General features: G+C 41.2%; 1 pseudogene across 1 annotated transcript; it reads right to left on the bottom strand.

Annotated features, from left to right (window-relative positions):
- Positions 1–17: 17 nt before the first annotated feature.
- On the bottom strand, positions 18–22,246 carry LOC308299964 (methionine-R-sulfoxide reductase B3, mitochondrial-like; annotated as a pseudogene). Its single transcript has 7 exons — positions 22,192–22,246; positions 21,818–21,960; positions 20,486–20,618; positions 17,961–18,026; positions 16,439–16,537; positions 12,672–12,832; positions 18–26 (listed from the first exon to the last, which is right to left on the bottom strand). The product of its transcript is annotated as a methionine-R-sulfoxide reductase B3, mitochondrial-like (transcript).
- Positions 22,247–22,553: the final 307 nt, after the last annotated feature.

The following is a 22,553-nucleotide window of genomic DNA, read 5'->3' on the forward strand; positions in this document are numbered from 1 at the left end:
TCAGGTTCACATGTCTATCAAATGGTCTGCGAGGACGAGGAGGAGAATCCACACACGTGAGAGCACAGAGCAGCAGCAGCATAATCCTTTCCCAGCCCACTGCTAAGATTTCCGTCATCAACATAGCCCCGCCTCCACCATGAGATTGTATGTACAGTTGTACACACTACACACTATGCCAGTGGTTCTCAAACGTTTCAGGCTGTGACCCCCGAAATAATCATATTTTAATTGGGGACCCCGGCACCCTGACGAGCACTAAGAGTTGAGGAATTTTGTATAACACAGCGTTGCGAGGCGTTGTGAGCATGTAGATCGGTAATTTTCACAATGTCTGCCTCTAATATTTGACAATTTGGCCCATGTTTAATTTGTAGTTTCAGAGGTATTAACAAAATCAATAACCAAAGACAATGAACGTGAATGTGTTGATATTTCAATCAAAGATCATAGGATATTCGCATTATCAACTGTAGTGTTATATACAGTTGATAATATATAGAAATAGTAAATATACAGTATAAATATTTTAAACTGTCCCCATTTCTTTTATACATGAACTGACCCATGAATTATTTTAGACCCATGAAATTATTTTAACAGGTGACAATTATTTAAATATTAGAGCAAGTGACCTAAACGACACAACAGTCACAATATAGAGCTGTTTGACACTGTTACTGAGCCAACACTCTATAGCAATGATTACTGTCACAATATAGAGCTATTTAACACTGTTACTGAACAAACACTCTATAGCAACGATTACTGTCACAATATAGAGCTATGTGACACTGTTACTGAGCCAACACTCTATAGCAACGATTACTGTCACTGTTCCGTTATTTTTGAATTCCCCCCTAGGGGGTCCTCAGAGTTACAACAGGGGGTCCTCCAAATCTTTGAGTGATAGAGAGTTTTTTTCTTTCCTTTTTTATATTAATCACTTTTTCCCTAGTGTCCATATTCTGAGAACTTTAGCCAAAAATAGCCCATCTACAAGCTTGTAGATGGGCTATTTTCAGCACAGAGGTTTGGTGTAGAGGGGAAAAAGAGCAGACTAAGTACAGACTAGTGAAAAGTCAAGTTTATCAAGTATTGACGGCTCAAGTGGTTAAATATGTGAAAACACAAATTGACATGAATCCAAAAGACACTGATGACAATGAAACTATATGGAATCTATGAACAGGTTGTGGGGGTCCCTGCTTCATCTCTCTCTGCTAAGGGGTCCCTGCTTAAAACCCCGGATTTTTAATCGTTCAACACAGGAGCCAAACAAACACTATAGCAATGATTACTGTCACAATATAGAGCTATTTAACACTGTTACTGAACACTCTATAGCAATGATTACTGTCACAATATAGAGAGAGCTATTTGATTGAAACTTGCTAAATGAAACTAAATGAATATACAGCACAAGCAGCATTCCCCTAATGTAAAAAAAGGGAGGAAAAAACAAAATGCTGACATTGATGTGACTTCTAAATAATAGGACTTGTTGTGTCGCATTGGGTTCAGCCCGCTTTTCATCTCAGTGAGTTGAGAATGGAAACACTGCCCTCGTGTGGATTCTTTCATATCACACTGTAACACTGTTACTGAACAAACACGCTATGGGAACGATTGATTCCTGTCACAATAGAGAGCCGTTTAACACTGTTACTGAACAAGCACTCTATAGCAATGATTACTGTGACAACGTGGGGCAGTTTAACCCTGTTACTTACTGAACACAGATACTGATTCCTACCTGCAGCAGCAGTGCAACATGCATGCTGCTTCTCCAACACAGACTGGTGCACTGCACTTCCTGGTGTGTCAGGTGAGTGACTGGGGGAGAATTCCTTGGGTAGAGCGACATCTGTTGATGGGGACCTACTGATTGGTTTTATTTCACCAGACTCTAGCTGGCTCCAGGGGGTTGGGGGGGGGCCGCGGCCGCTTCGCGGCCGCTGCCAGAGCACGCAGTCCGGCTTGGGTGCCCTCCGAGACCTCGGTGTCTGAGTCTGGAGCTCTGTGAAAAAAAAGAAAAAAGAAAAAAAGCCAGCTGCTGAGCGGGCGTGCGTGCGTGCTTGCGTGCGTTCAGTGCAATGTGAATGCATGTGACCAATTGATAGGAAGATAGATAGATACGTAATAAACATGAACTAAAAGGAGATCCCAGTAATGTTTTTGGCTTATTTCCACAGGGAAGTCATTCATGAATGAACACATTATTGATATAGGACTGTCATAGGTACAGTGTCATTGACAGTACAGTTCACTGGTACAAGGTCAACTAAAAGGTGATCCTAGAAAAGACTAAGTCAGGGGGAAACAATTTAAAAAATAAAACAATAAAAACAGCCGATCTACAAGGCTGCATGTGGGCTTGTGGATCAGCTGTTTTGGGTAAATGTGGGTTATTTATCTAATGCAGTATTGATCCCTTTATCGAGTGATTGATTGAAGACAGTACAGTACAGTACAGTTCACTGGTACAAGCTCAACTAAAAGGAGCTTTATTTATTTCATTAATTATTATTATATAAGGCCCCTATCGAGACTGACTATTTATTTATTTATTTATTTATTTCCCTCCCCGACTATGTTTCCTTCCATCCATCCATCCATCCATCCATCTTCAACCGCTTATCCGGAATCGGGTCTCCGCCCCCCCCCCGGGCGTCTGCCTATCGGCTAAATAAATAAATAAATAACATGCTTCCTTCCTTCCTTCCTTCCTTCCTTCCTTCCTTCCTTAAATAAATAATTCATTAAATAGCGTGCTTGCTTCCTTGCTTCCTTTCTTCCTTCCTTCCTTCAATAAATAAATAAATAAATATATAAATAAATATATAAATAGCGTACATCTTTCTTTCTTTCTTTCTTTCTTTCTTTCTTTCTTTCTTTCTTTCTTTCTTTCTTTCTTTCTTTCTTTCTTTCTTTCTTTCTTTCTTTCTTTCTTCCTTCCTTCCTTCCTTCAATAAATAAATAAATAAATAAATAAATAAATAAATAAATAAATAAATAATCTCATTTACATATTGTTATGTAAATGAGGCTACATTAATTATGCAAATGATTATTATGTAAATGAGGCTGCATTAATTATGCAAATGAGGTTGGGGCGTGGTCTGCATTAATTATGTAAATGAGACTGCACAACATGCATTCGACGTGCGCGTCTTGTTGCTAATTAGCCTAATTATGCAAATGTGTTGGGGGCGTGGTCTGCAGTAATTATGCAAATGAGGTTGGGGCATGGTCTGCCGTAATTATGCAAATGAGGTTGGGGGCGTGGTCTGCATTAATTATGTAAATGAGACTGCACAACATGCATTCCACGCGCGCGTCTTGTTGCTTATTGCACGCGAATGCAGGGGCGGAGCTAATTAGCCTAATTATTCAAATTGGGGGCGTGGCATGTAAATGAGGTTGGGGGCGTGGTCTGCATCAATTATGTAAATGAGCCTGCACAACATGCATTTGTTGCTAATTACACGCGAATGCAGGGGGTGGGGCTAATTAGCCTAATTATTCAAATTGGGGGCGCGGTCTGCATTAATTATGTAAATGAGGTTGGGTCGTGGTCTGCATCAATTACGTAAATGAGCCTGCACAACATGCATTTGACGCGCGCGTCTTGTTGCTTATTGCACGCGAATAAAGGGGGCGGAGCTAATTCGCCTAATTATTCAAATTGGGGGCGTGGCATGTAAATGAGGTTGGGGCGTGGTCTGCATTAATTATGTAAATGAGACTGCACAACATGCATTCGACGCGCGCGTCTTGTTGCTAATTACACGCGAATGCAGGGGGCGGGGCTAATTAGCCTAATTATTCAAATTGGGGGCGCGGTCTGCATCAATTATGTAAATGAGCCTGCACAACATGCATTTGTTGCTAATTACACAACAGGAGGGGAGGAGCTTAGTCGACTCATGCAAATTGGGGGCGGGGCATGGTCTGGAAATGCGTGTGGGCGTGGTTCGCAAACATTATGCTCGCATACATTATGCTAATGAGGGCGTTAAGGTAGGTTTCCCAGCACGTAAAAAATGCAGACGACCGTATGTAAATGAAGGGGAGGAGCTTAGTCGACTTGTGCAAATTGGGGGCGGGGCATGGTTTGGAAATGCGTGTGGGTGTGGTTCGCATTAATTATGCTAATGAGGCTGTTAAGTGGCATTTCCCAGCGCGTAAAAAATGCAGACGGCAGTATGTAAATGAAGGGGAGGAGCTTAGAAGAAATATGCAAATTGGGGGCGGGGCATGGTTTGGAAATGCGTGTGGGCGTGGTGCGCATGCATTATGCTCGCATACATTATGCTAATGAGGGCGTTAAGGCAGGTTTCGCAGCGCGTAAAAAAAGCAGACGACCGTATGTAAATGAAGGGGAGGAGCTTAGTCGACGTATGCAAATTGGGGGCGGTGCATGATTTGGAAATGCGCGTGGGTGTGGTTCGCATAAATTATGCTAATGAGGCTGTTAAGTGGCCTTTCCCAGCGCGTAAAAAATGCAGATGACCGTATGTAAATGAAGGGGAGGAGCTTAGACGACATATGCAAATTGGGGGCGGGGCATGGTTTGGAAATGCGTGTGGGCGTGGTGCGCATACATTATGCTCGCATAAATTATGCTAATGAGGGCGTTAAGTGGCCTTTCCCAGCGCGTAAAATATGCAGACGGCCGTATGTAAATGAAGGGGAGGAGCTTAGACGACATATGCAAATTGGGGGCGGGGCATGGTTTGGAAATGCGTGTGGGCGTGGTGCGCATACATTATGCTCGCATACATTATGCTAATGAGGGCGTTAAGGCAGGTTTCGCAGCGCGTAAAAAAAGCAGACGACCGTATGTAAATGAAGGGGAGGAGCTTAGTCGACGTATGCAAATTGGGGGCGGTGCATGATTTGGAAATGCGTGTGGGCGTGGTGCGCATACATTATGCTCGCATAAATTATGCTCGCATAAATTATGCTAATGAGGGCGTTAAGTGGCCTTTCCCAGCGCGTAAAATATGCAGACGGCCGTATGTAAATGAAGGGGAGGAGCTTAGACGACATATGCAAATTGGGGGCGGGGCATGGTTTGGAAATGCGTGTGGGCGTGGTGCGCATACATTATGCTCGCATACATTATGCTAATGAGGGCGTTAAGGCAGGTTTCGCAGCGCGTAAAAAAAGCAGACGACCGTATGTAAATGAAGGGGAGGAGCTTAGTCGACGTATGCAAATTGGGGGCGGTGCATGATTTGGAAATGCGTGTGGGTGTGGTTCGCATAAATTATGCTAATGAGGCTGTTAAGTGGCCTTTCCCAGCGCGTAAAATATGCAGACGGCCGTATGTAAATGAAGGGGAGGAGCTTAGACGACATATGCAAATTGGGGGCGGGGCATGGTTTGGAAATGCGTGTGGGCGTGGTGCGCATACATTATGCTCGCATACATTATGCTAATGAGGGCGTTAAGGCAGGTTTCGCAGCGCGTAAAAAAAGCAGACGACCGTATGTAAATGAAGGGGAGGAGCTTAGTCGACGTATGCAAATTGGGGGCGGTGCATGATTTGGAAATGCGTGTGGGTGTGGTTCGCATAAATTATGCTAATGAGGCTGTTAAGTGGCCTTTCCCAGCGCGTAAAATATGCAGACGGCCGTATGTAAATGAAGGGGAGGAGCTTAGACGACATATGCAAATTGGGGGCGGGGCAGGGTTTGGAAATGCGTGTGGGCGTGGTGCGCATACATTATGCTCGCATACATTATGCTAATGAGGGCGTTAAGGTAGGTTTCCCAGCGCGTAAAAAATGCAGATGACCGTATGTAAATGAAGGGGAGGAGCTTAGTCGACATATGCAAATTGGGGGCGGGGCATGGTTTGGAAATGCGTGTGGGCGTGGTTTGCATAGATTATGCTCGCATACATCATGCTAATGAGGGTGTTAAGGTAGGTTTCCCAGGGCTTAAAAATACAGTCGACCGTAGTGAGCATTCGTTCCACGAACGCATTCATTCAATGAATGAATGAATAAATAAATAAAGTGCAAACGAACGAGCGAACGAACGCACGTGCACGCACGCACACTTTATTATTTATTCATTCATTCACGCACGCAAGCACGCACGCACGCACGCACGCACGCACGCACGCACGCACGCACGCACACTTTATTTTTTAATTAATTCATGAATACAGCCTGCGATATGCGTGAAATCTTGCAAGCACATTCCCACTAGGTCAAGGAACAGATGCCTCCCTTCTCACATTGGCCTGTTATAGCGCCACCAGCGGGTCAACTTTTGCATAACACATTTTTGGAACAAAATGCCTCAAATCATGCATGCAGCTAATTTCAGTAACGTCAAAGAGAGCACTGCCTGCGATCTTGACATTTTGTACTTTTATAGACATTGTTTTCTGGCTTGAAGCGAGCCCACAATTGTTTCGAAGGAACAATATTTTCTAGTTTTAATTTTTTTATTGTTTTCTCTTTAAAAAATATGTAGTTTATAAAGTTTGGCGAGATAGGAAGATGAATTTGTTAATGCTCTATACCAGGGGTTCTCAAACCTTTTTAGGCCGTGACCCCCAAAATAAACATATTTGAACAGGGGACCCCCACGCTGACAAGCACTTGGAATTGTAGGTATTACATTTAATGTGACTCGGTTCCACAGATAAATATTGTGAAAATAGCTATTTTCACAATGTTCGCCTCTTGCTTACTTAATATTTGACAGTTTGGCCAGTCCTGTCGAATATTCGAATACTTTGAGGTCGAATAATTCGAATACCAAAAATCACTATTCGTGAATGCCCTAACTTGCCGATCTTCACTGTTGGTAGACGGTGAATTAGCCATGGCTGTTTGTTCAGTAATTAATAATCCTAAAAAGTAATCCTAAAAGTCTAATCATATAAATGCTAACAACTTCAAATTGTCTTATACTATGTCTCTCTCTTACCCTGCAGTATCTTATATACTACTGACGTCTGGTCTGACGTCACACATTTAACACTAATCTTTGCCTAACAACGCCCACGGAGGCTTGCCCTCCGTGGGCATATTCAGGACATGACTGGATGGCCAAAGACTGTTCACTCCTGTCCGTCTGTGTTAGTATTGATTTTGACAGCAAATTTCTATTTAGTTTTAGTCATAGTCCTTTGAATTAAACATCATTTAGTTAGTCATATTTTAGTCGAGGTTTAGTCGACCATATATCATAAGATTTCAGTCGACTTTGTCGGGCCTTGATGCTGTCGTAAACGGTAGTTGGTAAATGGTGCATTTATATAGCACCTTTATCCAAGTTGTCATCAGTGAAAAAAGGTAGTCAGTCAACGCATTTCTCGTCATAGTTTTAGTCAACAAAATCAGCCATGTGCCCGTTCATTTGTGAACATCTTATCTCCAGCACCGCTGGACTGATCTGGACCGATTTGCATGAGTTTTGGATGAAATCGTTAGTAGTGTAGCACAAATGGGCTATATGGGGAGTTGCATCATGGTCCAATTAATGAATTTATTGTACAACCTACGGTTCAAGAGCTATAGGCCTCTAAATGTGAAGCGGCCTATTATAGGGCCATCAGGAGGCAGATTTGAGAAATAGGGGGGTGGAGGTTCTTCCTTGGCCCACTGCGCCAGTGTAAAGTGTCACGCCGTTCGGCTCAGCTGTTCCCAATATAGTAGAGATAGCCAGTTTGCTTCTCGTAGTTTTGCTGTGCACTACTATTCTTTTTGGATTATTACTGACTCTGCCTTCTCCTCTCCTCCCCAGTTTTCCGGGTCCCGTGCTGGGTTGGAGCAGTGGCGGAGTCAATTACCTTCTTGCCCCCCTCGTGCTTTTTACACTGTGTTCCAGTGTAAATAAACGTGCCCGGGTGGGCTTTAACCGTCTACTGCCTCCTCCTTGATGTGCGTTTGGGTCAACTCACATCAGTCGGATGTAATAACAGATTAGCCGTCACATACAGAAGGACTGTGAGTTCGTCAGGATTCACATTAGGGCTGGGCATTATCATCCTAGCCGACTGTTATTCAACATCAATATTTGATGAAAATTGCAGGCTGTGACATCAATTTCCTTTGTAAATGTTTCAAAATCCTTTCAAAAATAGAGAAAATAGATGATCTTGAGGGCTCACAACGCATCACACTACAACACGTTTTGATAACATTTCACACTGTTTTAGGGGTGTATTATTCAGTGATAATGAAAGTGGCCGGGGGCCATCTTGTCCCTACTGGCCTTACAGCGTGGAAATGTTAAGTTTTTTATAGATTTTTTACACCATTATAATGTTCTCGTTTTGATCATTAGACCCAATCACTTTATATCGGTAGGCCTACGTCTCCAGCTTCAGGATATGTATGATACTGATTTACTACGAGACTGTGGCATTATGAGTTCAGTAGTTTACAATCTAGGCATTTAGCAGACGTTCTTAATTCAGAGCGACAGTGGTTCTCAAAACTTTTCTTTTTTCCGTCATAACTAAACATCCTAACATAACTACGGCCGTACGCTACCCTGATTGGTCGAGGACTGGCTGGCCACCTCTGAAAACCGAATCTAGCAATGCTCGTAACACGGGCCATGGTGGAAGTCCTTATAAGGTCAGCACACATTCTAGTGAGGAGAATGAATGGAAAATGTACCAATTATATTTTTATTAGAATGAAATACAATCACTGAATATACCTTTAAGTAGAACTACAAAATAAGGCTCAAGTGATTAAAACCAGAAAAAGACTTGACTATGCAAGATGATATCGAGTCTCATATCACAATATTGATATATGGATATATTGCCCAGCCCTAATAATAATGGACTCTACACCAGTGGTTCTCAAAGTGGATTTCAGGGACTGTCTATTGGTTCCTTTATGGGGGCTGTATTTTGATTGTCTTAAGTACCAGCTCTTATGCCTTAACTTAAAGGCCTGTCCATACTGTCTGCGACCACCAAACTTTTCATCAGAGAGTTCTTACTTTCCGACGAGCAGCTTTCCGAACTCTAATTCGGGGTAATGCTTTCCAGAAGATTGACGAAGAGTGACGTCATGTTGGAGTTGAACCAGACGGAAGGTTTGGTGGTAGGAGACAGTGTGGACAGGCCTTGAAGTTAAGGCATTAGAGCTGGTACTCAAGACAATCAAAATAGAGCCCTCAGGGTCTAAATTGACCCATACAAGTATGTGACTCTGACAAATGGAACCAAATTGGTTCCATTTACTGTCAGGGTAAAGAGGAGAGCTTGAAATGTAAATGTTTGAGAACCACTGCTCTACACCAGGGGTCGGCAACCTTTTTGGCAAGTGCCATGTTTTTTTTTTATATTCTTCTGTGTCTGTGTGCCATACCAACATTACATTTAATTATCAACCTCATCAAAATTAAAATTGAATACAGATTTTGGTTTTCCTAACCTTCTTGTTTTTAAATATATTTGGAGCGGTGCAAACCGCTTCCCACATTTGACTTAGTGTGTAGTCATTTCCCCATGTCTCTATGTGTGTGATGCAGTACCAACAGCTGAAATACTGGCATCCCCATCTAGTGGCCCAGGTCTTTTGGTAAATGGAATGAATACATACATTTATACATATTTATTTTGTTTTATTTATTAACTATATATGTGTGTGTGTGTGTGTGTGTGTGTGTGTGTGTGTAGGCTATAGAGTTGCTGTTCCAAGCAACATTGTAATAACATAATATGATATGATTGCGTCAGGTCGCATGTTACTACCAAAACCTCCACCGGCTGTCTGTCAGTCGGTCGGTCACGTCACACGCGTGTGTGTGTGCGCACATGCCTTATGTTTTATTGTCTCCCTAATTTATATTATCTGATACTTCCTTTGTATATTTTGAAACGCATAGCATCATTCAGCGTCCTCTTCACGTTGGTTGCAACGGCCTTCCTTTTTTTCCCCTTCTTTTACCGTTTCTTGATAAAAAAAATTATATTTCTTCTCTTCTGGTTGCCAATTCGCAGCACCTTATCCCGCGACCCCACTTTGGGTCGCGACCCATACTTTGAGAACCGCTGATCTACACCATATCTCTTCGACACAAATAGCAGATCTATAATCTCACGTGGCAGCGTGACATAGGCCTACTGTGAGATAGTGGATCACATACACTTACGCCGAATGTTGGACTATTAGACAGGCCCAGCGAAGCCGGATGCTGGTTCATGAGGTTAACTATACGTAAGACCTGGGAGTATTTGATACTTTAGCTATTGAAAAATAGCAGATATACAAGCTCACAGGAGGGGTCCCTGGAACAACATATTTTGAGATGGGGGTCCCCGGCCAAATGCATGTAATTCTGAGGGACCGTTGACATGAACAAGTTTGAGAACCACTGATTTAGAAGGATTTAGAAGACATTTATAGAATCAGGGCAAAATATTCAAAGACTTGCGCAAATTCAAAGTGGTTAAAGTCTAGAGGGACGAAGACGCGTTCCCTGCCTTTAATGGCTTAACACCAATAGTGTCAAACAGTTTGTCCTCACCAGACTTGGTGGGCATGCATGTGTGTGTGTGTGTGTGTGTGTGTGTGTGTGTGTGTGTGTGTGTGTGTGTGTGTGTGTGTGTGTGTGTGTGTGCGTGCGTGCGCGCGCGCCTGCGTGCGGTTTAATTTATACTTTTGCTTGCCGAAAATAACCGATTTTCAAGCTTCCGTTTTTGTTTCCGATGTGAAAATCTATTATTTTCAACAAGCGACACACATCTAGCCTTCATGTAGAGGGGCTGATTGCAGTATTATTTATTCACCGTTAAGTTTCTTTAAGTCTGCAGTTTTGACAATACAGTCTTATACAGTTGTTTACCGATGTTTCTGGTTGACATTGGCACATTTCACTCAGGTTTTTTCATGTCACTCATGTCACTTTGTCTGCTGACATCACTCAGCAACGAAATAAAAATAAAATAAACAAAAATAAAAATAAAACAATTCACAGGATCACCCCATGATGTGCACTGCATTGTAGTTTCAAATGCACTACATTGCAGGCATTTTTAAGTAAAAAACTAAAAAAGAAGAAGACACGTGTGACATGCATGATCTGGGCAGATTGCCCCAGGAAATGTGCCAATCTCAACCCAAAACAACGATATGACTTTTACTCTTGATTTCATTGAGGAGCTTGAAAGGTTTCCATTTTTTACTAGTAAAAACGTACTGTTTTATAGTTTCATGAAGCATTTCTCAGTGATACTGTGCTCTTGGTCCCATAGCATGTCATTATTATTACATTTCTTTTAATATATATTTTTTATTTTAGAGAGAAATTACAGAAGTTCACATTGAACTTTTGAAACCCCTCAGTTGCTTTGGTCCTGTGTGGATAAAGCATAAAACTGTAATCTGACTTTGACAATGGAATAGAAGTGGAATCAATGGAATAAAACAGGAACTGAAAGAACATAACTGCATTCAGTAGAAAACAATTGGAATCGATCATCATATTGGAACTGGCATTCATTTGTTTCTTATGATGTCTGCTTCGTCTTTATGATCGTCTAGTAACCCATCATCTAAGGTAATCTCAAAAAAGCTAAAAGAATTAGCTTAAAGGGGAACTTCCCTTTATAACTTTTCTGGGGTGATTTTCACATCTACTTAAGCGTTAGTATGCACCCCAGACAGTCAGAAGTGTCTTGATTCAATATTTACATCTTTGATATTTATTTGATCAAACATGCATTCCTGCTAAACGGAAAGACTTATTGTTATTGATGAGCTATTTCATTATGTTGATATTGTTAAGACATCTTGCGTGAAATAACTGAAAAAGCCAAGGTCTCCCCCTTGATTCAAAGGGCAATATCAGTCACAAGCAGAGATGTGTGGTTGAATGAGTTTAAAGGAACTTTAGTCAACTTTTTCTTGAAAAACAGATGCTAAAATAAAAACGTTTCGGAAATATTTTATAAAAAAGATTAAGCTTCATACGTGTTTCTATTCTACTTTGTTTACATCCCTTATCAATCCATATAAAAGAATAGAAGAGGGAAAGTCTAGCCTGACAATGTATTGCATGTCTGATCAAAGGAACATAAAGTATCTACATACTGAATCAAGGAGTAGGAGTAGACGTGAAAGTGACCCAAGAGCAATCACATTTTGGTTTTCCACATTCCTTAAGCCACGTGACAAGTACAGTATTCTTCATAACATTGTCCTTAACAGACAGAACTTTAAGGAATGCAGATTGCAGTCAAACACTATACACACAATGTCTTATATAAATATCATAGTCCCCATAATGACTTTATATTTACAGTCAAAATACCATCGTCCCGTAATGACTTCATATTTACAGGCAGTCCCCATAACACTTAACATATTTATACAGTCTAATACCACATTTCCCATTACGTCTTCATAATTACACTCATGATATTCCACAGTCCACATAATAGCTGCATTTTTACAGTCAAATGCCATAGTCTCCATATTGTCTCTATATGTACAGTTAAATACCACAGTCCCCATAATTTATTTTATATATGCACTCAAATAACATAGTCTCCAAATTGTCTTTAGCCTATATTTACAGTAACGTATCCTTGGTCCCCATAATTTCCTTATATTTACAGAGAAATACCACAGTCCCAGGGCGTCCCGGTATAGCACAGGGGTACAGTAACTAAGTTACAGCCCTGAATCTGCGGTTCGAATCCTCCATCCGTGGTGCCTCCGGCTTGGCCGGCGCACCAACGAACACGGCTGGCTGTGTTCGCGGGTGGGAACCTGGCTGCGGGTGGGTGCGATCTCTGTTGCTGCACAATAGCGACTCCTGCAGGTTGTTCGGGGTGCCTGCGCGTTCGGCAGAGAGGAGGAGTGGAGTGTTCCTCTGCATGCATTACATCCTCGAGGTGAAACTCCTCGCTGTCGGGTGAAAAGAAAGTGGCCGGCGACGTCACACGCCTCAGAGGAGGCACGCGGTTGTCTACTACACCGTCCCCAGATCAAACAAGTGGCCGTTGGCAGTGACTATACACATGAGGGAATTGGCAAATAACTACATTGGGAAGAGAATTTGAAGAAGAAGAAAAAAAAAAAGTGTCTTTATATTTAAATTCAAATAACATGGTCCCCATTGATGTCTATATTTACAGTACAGTTACAAGTCCATGGTGTTCATTCTTGAATCTTGTTTTTGTTTTTGTCAAGATGTTTTTTTCCCCCTCGTTGTGTCCTTGGAGCGTGACACGGACATTCTGTGTGGGTGTTGGGAGACTTCTTGAACGAGTCTATGAAAGGGTGGAAAAAGCATATTTGATAATAGCGTGTTAGTACAGTGGTTCTCAACCTGTGGGTCGGGACCCCCAGAGGGGTCCCCAAATTATTTTGAGGGGTCCCCAGATGATTGACTTAATGTGCAACATTGTTTTCTCACTCAACAGTAACGTTTAAGTGCATAGAGGGTATCTGTACATTTATAAAGTGATAATTTAAGGACGTTTTAATACCTCTAAAATGACAAATTAAACATTTGCCAAATTGTCAAATATTGGAGGCAGAAATTGGGAAAATAGCTGATCTACATGCTCACAACGCCTCGCAACGCGTGAGCAATCTGCTTATCACCTGACGGGGGGGATTTTCCCTGGTAGGACGTAGCGCATAGAAGGAACCCGTTATTCCAACCAGTTCCTTTCCCCTCCATCAGGTGCCCCGGCTGTCCAGGGGGAGGCAGTATAGAAACCAGGATTACTTACTTACTTAATTACCAGAATTCTTTTATTTTTTATTTTTTTTACCTACACGAATTCTAATCAATGGAGCGACTGTTTTTGATTTCCACCTGTGGAGTTTGTCAAGGTAGCTACACAACCCAATCCTCCACCAAAGTTGCCTTGCCCTTTAAATGTGAATGTTGGGGGTTGGTGGCCATAGACCATATTCACACCGTGGCCATCTTGGATCACATGACCACATGGGGTGGCAACGCAGCCAATCAAGCTGTTGGGTAAGGCAAGACCCACCCGCAGAAGCTTCTGATTGGCTGTGTTGCCACCCCATGTGGTCATGTGATCAAAGATGGCCGCTGTGTGAATATGGTCTATTGCCATCCCCTGGGAATTGAAACGCATGTGAAACCCATGTCAACGTCTTGTGGGCCGTTTACACAAGAGCACTAGTAATAAAGATGAAGAAACAATCTTTTGGAAACCCTGCGTGATGAGATGTGAGAGCAACATGTCTGCTGAGTGAATATGATCCATTAACAGACAGATATTCACCTGTTACTTGTTAAGATGGGAGCTGATCTTGTCTTTTCTGATTATGTTTGTGTAGGGAATCTGAAACAGAAAGTAAACACATATTCATTCTACAGCATATGATGTCACTGGCATCGCCAGTGGTGATGCCAGTGCTGGCGCACAATTTGGCCATACATGGCCTACTTGCTGGGCCCCTGATTCAGCCCGGGAAAAAGAGTTGGAGAGGCCCTCATTGTGCGCTATAGAGAGAGATCTCTCTCTATAGCGCTGCTGCTGCTCAAAGATTTGCCATTTCAGATCATGACAAGTGACAATTGCCAGTGGGCCGATTACATGAGTTATATTTTGTCGTTGTCGGGTGGAAACCTTGTATGTCCAAAACTGTTTTGTTTTGTATTTATCATTAAAAAAATTATTTAAACTAGTGAAAACAGCCGATCATGTGTGCTTGTAGATCTGCTGTTTTCACTACTTTTGTGCGACGGCCTTGTATGATGAAGCAGGGCTTTGCTTTGCGAAAAAATGTACAAATTTGAAACTTGGAGATACGAGGTTTCTGCCCGACAGTGACGATTTACTTTGTTGGCTGCCCAGCCCCCAAAAAGATTTTTATTTTTTTTTATTTTTTTTATTTTCTTTTTCTAATGGCCGGCCTGGACTGGCCGGGAATAAACTGGCCATTCGGGAGTTGTCCCGCTTTGGCCAGCACGTCCCTGCCTACTTACGCAAGTTGGCAACTCAACAGAGTGAAGTTCTAGTTTTGTCTTTGTAGTAGCTGTTTAGAAAGTTTATTTGAATAAAGTGTATTCTCACCATTTGCAGCTGTTGGACCATCTCTTCTCTGTAAGCCAGTTCTCGTTTCATTTGGTCCTGGAAATTATCTGAAATCCATTCAAAAAATAAAGAAAAAGTATGTTTCACCCGCTGGAATACAGCATCTCTGACATTAAAAAGACTCTTTCTGCTGTAAATTGACTAACAGTTTGAATGGTTGTCTAACTTAAAGGAGCTATAGTCAACTTTTTCTTGAAAAACGGATGCTAAAATAAAAATAATGTTTCGAAAATATTTTATAAAAAAATAAGCTTCATAATATGTGTTTCTATTCAAAAAATGACCACAAAAAGCATATAATAATGATAAAATAATTATTTTGGCCATTGTCAGGCCGACACTTTGTTTACATTCTAGTCTATAGACTAGGATGTAAACAAAGTGTCGGCCCTACAATGAAAAAGTTGACTATATTAAAGGCACATTTCTACATAGTCTCTTGTATTCTAGTCTATGTATCATATATGTGTATCATGTATGTGTACTTGTGTGTTCCTATATGAGTGATCTGTCCGGTAGCCTAACGGTGTATATCAGGGGGTCTTCAACGTTTTCAGGCCAAGGACCCCTTAGTTGAGAGAGAGATGAAGCAGGGACCCCCCGCAACCTTTTCATAGATTCCATATAGTTTCATTGTTTGACCGCGCAATCATCAGTGTATTTTGGATTCATGTCAGTTTGTCTCTTCAGATATTTAACCACTTGAACAATACTAAAAGGAGCTATAGTAAAATTTTTCTTGAAAAACGAATGCTAAATTAAAAATAATATTCGAAAATATTTTATAAAAAATATATAATTCAAATATGTGTTTCTGTTCAAAGATGTCCACAAAAAGCGTAAAATAATGATAAAATAATCATTTTGGCCATTGTCGGGCCGACACTTTGTTTACATCCTATCAATCCATGTAAAAGAAAAGACTAGGATGTAAACAAAGTGTCAGCCTGACAATGGCCAAAATGATTATTTTATTATTATTTTACGCTTTTTGTGGACATTTTTTGAACAGAAACACATATGAAGCATATTTTTTTTATAATTTCTTTTTTTTATTTTAGCATGTTTTTCAAGAAAAAGTTGACCATAGCTCCTTTAATAAACTTGACCTTTCACTCTGTACTTAGTCTGCTCTTTTTCCCCTCCACACCAAATCTCTTTGCCAAAAATAGCCGATCTACAAGCTCATAGCTTGTAGATCTGCTATTTTTGCTACTGTAAAAAGGAGAAACAAAGTTTCTATCATACAAAGATCTGGAGGACCCCCTGTAGTGACTCTGAGGACCCCCTGTTGAAGACCCTTGGTGTATGCGAATGAACATGAAGACGGACGCGCAGAAAGAAAGACGTTGCGACTTACGGAAAACGGGAAAGGAGGAGGTGCCTTTCAGTGCGTGGAACTCCTGCTCCAGTCTCCTCCTGAAGTCAATCTGCTCCAGGAGAACCTTCTGCAACTCCTCTGTAGGAACCACAGTAGCAGGGACGTGCAGGGAATGTTAGAGAGGCAGGGGGGGATGACATTTCTAAAAGGGCCTGTGGTAGAAATATTTATAGCGTAACAAATATGTGTCTAAAGAAAATCTCACAAGGCTACTCATTTAGATGTACCTGCAGCTGTCAATCTAACAGCTGACGTCCATGGACTGTGACTTCTACTCCTACTCTGTGTCAGCATAAAATCTGTACTAAGTGATGCTATACATGGTCATTGCAACTCAGTCAGCCTTATTATATACTGTATGGTACTTAGTATAGCTGTTTAGATTCTCTCTCCTTCTAGGGAGTGCACCTTGGTGTATAAGAGGTGTCCCATATGACACTTCAGGAAGGTCTTCTGCCGCATTCTCTGATACTGTGTATGCTGTTTCTCTGTTGCTGAATCTTCTTCAATAAATGGTTGACTTCACCCTGACTGGATATTAATATTTTTCTATCATAGGCCTTTTGGTGAAAATATCGAAAATCGCAGAGCTCCAAGCTCACGGGCCAGTTATTTCCGGTGCTTGCATACCACACTGAACTAAGGATAATCATGTCAATACTGGAGATGTGACGTATAAGGTAGGGCATTGACCAAGTCGACTCCCACCAGGAAGCCGACTTGGTCAGACGGGTACAGACGGGTTAAAGGGGCGGGGGCTCAAGCCCTTTTTGAAGTCTATGTGTGCACGTGCCTGGACTGTAGGAGAGTCAACAGAAACTAGAAAGGCGAGGTTTCACTCTGATTTGAGCACCATTGGTTTTCTATTATAATTGTTGTTGAAGTTGAACACAAATATAAAAGATGAAATAAAAGTGTGGAGGTACTTGGAGCATGCACAAGAAATGTGTTTTTTTTTTTACTTAAGCCCCTTTTCCACTGACATGGCCGAACACCACACCACTCCACACCGCCCACTTGTGCCAGGTTTTCCACTACAAGGACCTGGGTAGAGTGGTGTGAAAGTGGTACTAAACGTGGTACTAAAAAGTATCCAATCTAGAGTAGGTCTGAGCTAGGCCAGACAGGGCCAGACAGGGCCAAACACTTCATAATGACTGATCACTCACAGACTTTTCATTTAGACCAGGATATAGTTGTAACACATGATAATAGATTGTATTATAATCACAGTTATAATCTAGTATAGTGTATTATAATTATCATAGTAATATATTATAATAATTATAGTGTATCATAATCACAGTTATAATCCATTATAGTCTATTATAATTAGGATAGTTGTAATACAAATTTATATTGTATTCAATCACAGTTAAAAGGGTCCATTTGTTTGGTGTGGTGTAGTGTAGTGTAGTGTGGTGCTAAAGCTGCAGTGGACAGGGGGCTATAGAAATTCAATTTCAAAAGTGTAGGGGACTGGACTTTCTTTTGATGTTACCTTTCTCCATGTTTTCAACATCCTTCTTCTGTGGTGCCGGTGAGGAGGAACCTTGGTTTTGGTCAGCTGAGGAAAAATACATAAATAAATAAAGAAACCTTTCAAACTTCTTGTTTCAAAATATAATAGATTAGGAGGAGAAGAGAGGAGAAATGTTCAAGTAAAAACATCATTGCAATATCACATTTCTGCCACAAGGTGTCAGCATGACTCCATCATAACAAGATGGAATACTGTAATACTGTATGGTAAGGTTCTACACATGTTTCCCTATAGAATCAGCATGCATGTATGTATGTACACATCTTAAAACTGAAGTAAATATTTAACAAATACTACGAAATGTGAGAGACAGTAAAAAGCAAACATGGCAATAAGCTGTGATCTACATCATTAAATAAATACAGTTGAATTAATGAATTAATAGACTATTGTATCATTACACTAAGAAACAATTGACAGAAACAAACAAAAGTTTGTCTGCCTTTTGCATTAAATCGGTTAGTTCACAATGCTATCTTCTACTATGATCTATATATTATAGTTACTGCATTATCATCTGTATTATGACACATGAAACACTAGTGGGCCTATAGGCTACCCAATAGTCTACTACTGTATATCCATCTGTCTTTGTCTGTCTGTCTGTCTGTCTGTCTGTCTGTCTGTCTGTCTGTCTGTCTGTCTGTCTGTCTGTCTGTCTGGCTGTCTGGCTGTCTGTCTGTCTGTCTGTCTGGCTGTCTGGCTGTCTATCTGTCTATCGATCTGGATGACAGGAGAAGGGAAAGTTTTGGGGAACCGAACATGAAATGATGGGAGGGAGATCCTTTTTCCAAAAGAAAGAAAGAAAGAAAGAAAGAAAGAAAGAAAGAAAGAAAGAAGGGAAGAGAGAGAGAGAAATAAAGAGAAAGGGAAAGAGAGTTGGAGTGAGAAGCAGAGAGAGAGAAAAGGGGAAGAGAGAGACAGTGTTGTTTTTGACGGCAAATTTTGATTTAGTTTGAGTCCTAATCTTTTGAATAAAATGTCATTAAGTTTTAGTCATAATTTAGTCACCTGAAAAGTCTAATTTTAGGCGACTAAATCAACAGTTGATTTAGTCAACTGAAATGTATTTTGGCAGGCCTTGATGGCATCGTAATGACTGATTCTACACTTGGCGTTGTGAGCTTGTAGATCTGCTATTTTCAGCATGCAACACCTGAGAGCAACCAACCAAACATAACATTACTCTCTTCTCCACTTGTCCCTAACGTTTTAGTCTAAATTGTCAATATATTTAGTCTTAATAGTTTTAGTCATCACAGCTTAGTTTTCATTTAGTTTTCTTCAGTGAAAAAAAAAACGCAGTCGACAAACATTTTTCGTCATAGTTTTAGTCGACAAAATCAACACTGCAGAGAGAGAAAAGCTGGAAGCGAGACAGAGAAAAGGGAAGAGAGAGGGAGAAAAGGAGGGAGAGAGAGAAAAGGGGGAAGAGAGAGGGGGGGGGGGGGCAGAGGCGTCAATTGGGTATGGCAGGGGTATGCAGCTGCCATACCCTGGGTCCATGGGGGGAGAATAAAAGTTACTTTTAAATATAAATCCATGAATGTCTCTTTGTCTATCTGTGCTGGTTATTATGTTGTTAAATTACAGTAAAATAACTACAAATGCAACATTTTACAAAATGGTCACTTTAACAAGGTATTATAATTATATTCTCCACACTTGTATTCTCCCCACCTTGACAAAATGGTATATTCCCAGGTTCCGCAGGTCAGCTGCCATATCAAGAAACCATAGAAACGGGGGGACAAAAAATAAAATGTACTTCTTAAAATAAATGTATCGTGCCTGTTGCTAAGGTATGGCAAGTTGCAACATGACTTGTGTCTTGCACGCGCTTGCCAAGACACCAGTCATGTTGCCATACCTCACCTTTTGCTGAACTGACACCACTGTCCATACACACCATTTGGCTGACCATTTGCTAACCCCAATTACATTACGTTCAATCTCACCAAACACTCTTTTCCTTCAACATTTATACAAGATGTATATGCTGTGGCTCAACCTAAGTAGCGCAAGGGATAGTTACAGTACACCACATTAACATATTACTATGGTCATTCTGAATGGTAGATACATTAGGTCAGTGTTTCTCAACCACTGTGCCTGGGGACCTTTGGTGTGCCCCTGAGAAGGGTCAAGTGTGCCCCTTGAAACTGCTTGAAAGCCAGTATTGTATTTATTGTTTTAAAAATGATTTAAACTAGTGAAAACAGCCGATCTACAAGCACACAACCCGATCTACAAGCACACAAGGCGTTGTGTGCTTCTAGATCTGCTGTTTTCACTACTGTTGTGCGACAGCCTTGTATGATGAAGAAGGGCTTTACTTTGCGAAGAAACATACAAATTTGAAACTTGGAGATACAAGGTTTCTTCCCGACTGTGACGATATTTACACCCCCGTATTATGTTGGTGTGCCCATGGATTCTTGGGACATGAAAAGTGTGCCCATGCAGAAAAAAGGTTGAGAAACACTGCATTAGGTTACCTTTATTAGGGACAAACTTAAGCGAGTGGCTGAATATTCAGAACCGCGAGAGGCCATCCTCTGGGCCATCAGCTAGAAACTGATGACCAAGCCCGTTGCCACACTTGCCGCACAGCACCTGATGATATAAAACATGATCATACATTCAATTAACAACATCATGTATCCCAACAAAGGCACACATCCCAACAGAGGAGGTTCCTCCCACAGCTGAAGAATTTAGGGCTGTCACCATGATGACATCTCACATGACGATTAATTGTCACTCAAATAATTGCGATTAACGATTTAGTTGTGTTTTTGTCGCTGACAATTACATTCCTGTTTGGCTTGTAGGCTTTGAAGTTGCACATGGCAGACATGACACATAACCTAAATATACAAAGAAATGACAGACATATTTGACAACTTTATACTCCAAAAAGAACATAGTGGAAATAGCCGATCTACGAGCTCACAACGCATGCAACGCGTTGTGAGCTTGTAGATCTGCCATTTCCACTATTTTTGAAACCTTTTGAAATAATCAGTACTAATGGATAGTGATTTACATGTACACTGTTAACTGTGTGAGTCGTGACAGACGTCCCATCACATGTGTTAAGTGCAATGAGCAATGTATTATGATAATTACTGTACCTTGTAAGTTCAATTATTCAAGTATATGCACTGGCCATTGCCATATGCCTCTAATGTTGTATTTAGTTTGCTGTTGTTTTCTTTCATTTGTAAATAGGCCTATGTGTCAGTAGTTTTAATTTATGAACGAAATAGCTTTTTTTTTTTTTAGAATATTTTTTGAAATTATAATTATAAAACTAAATGTAGGAAACAAATGACCCATAAAAATGTGTGTGCGACCCAAAAATCGGTCCCGGCCAATGTTTTGGGAAACAGTGAGGTATATGACACTAGAAGATACTTAGGCCTACCTAGTGTCATCTTTTCAGAAGTGTCCATGAGCAAGGCAGTGGCGCCAGTTCAGCAAAGGCTAGGGTATGGCAAAGATGGGAGTCCTCGTGGAAGAGAGGCATTACATTTTATATAACACGGTTCTATTGTGAAAATACCAGATCTACATGCTCACAACGCCTCGCGCTTTGTGAGCATGTAGATCGGCTATTTTCACAATGGGTAAACATGGGTATGGCAGCTGCATACCCCTGCCATACCCAATTGACGCCCCTGGAGCAAGGCACTGCACACATCATTCACACACTGTGTGAGCATGTGAGCATCACCTACTGTAAATCCATTTTTGCCAAACTTAAATCAGCTAGCTACCCTGTGTGTGCATTATGGGGACTGATGTCTCACCTTGTAAGCAGTGAGTGACTCCATTAGCTTGGTGACACTGTCCTCTCTGATGGTGTCGGTGAAGGCAGGCCAGGGGGAGGAGTGGGCATACTTGGACCGACTGGAGAACAGCGGGTGGTCACACTGGGAACACACATAGATACCTGGACATACAGCGACGTTAATACCTGATTAAAACTCACAGAAACAGCGTGGGCAAGGCTTTCCCCCTTCACTGGCATCAATCGCGTTAAATGTTATTTTTCCAGGTTCTTTTCAGTTAAAAGCACAAACATATAGCTATTAGCTGACCTATTTAAATATTAGATAAGCGAAATAAATTAATCCTATCCCCGTACATGGCTGTTACATCATCAAACCATCTGAGTACTCGCCTGGTTTAAAATGATCCTTGTAGATCTCGCCACCGAAAAATCGACAAAAAGACATTTTGTGCAGCTGTCGTGACGTGAACGCTGATCAGTCTCTCTTGTCAGTGTTTGTTTGTGTTTGATCAGGTTCACATGTCTATCAAATGGTCTGCGAGGACGAGGAGGAGAATCCACACACGTGAGAGCACAGAGCAGCAGCAGCATAATCCTTTCCCAGCCCACTGCTAAGATTTCCGTCATCAACATAGCCCCGCCTCCACCATGAGATTGTATGTACAGTTGTACACACTACACACTATGCCAGTGGTTCTCAAACGTTTCAGGCTGTGACCCCCGAAATAATCATATTTTAATTGGGGACCCCG

Source organism: Nannobrachium achirus (genome assembly GCF_963921795.1).
Source record: "Nannobrachium achirus genome assembly, chromosome: 15".
In the NCBI taxonomy this organism is placed as follows: domain Eukaryota; kingdom Metazoa; phylum Chordata; class Actinopteri; order Myctophiformes; family Myctophidae; genus Nannobrachium; species Nannobrachium achirus.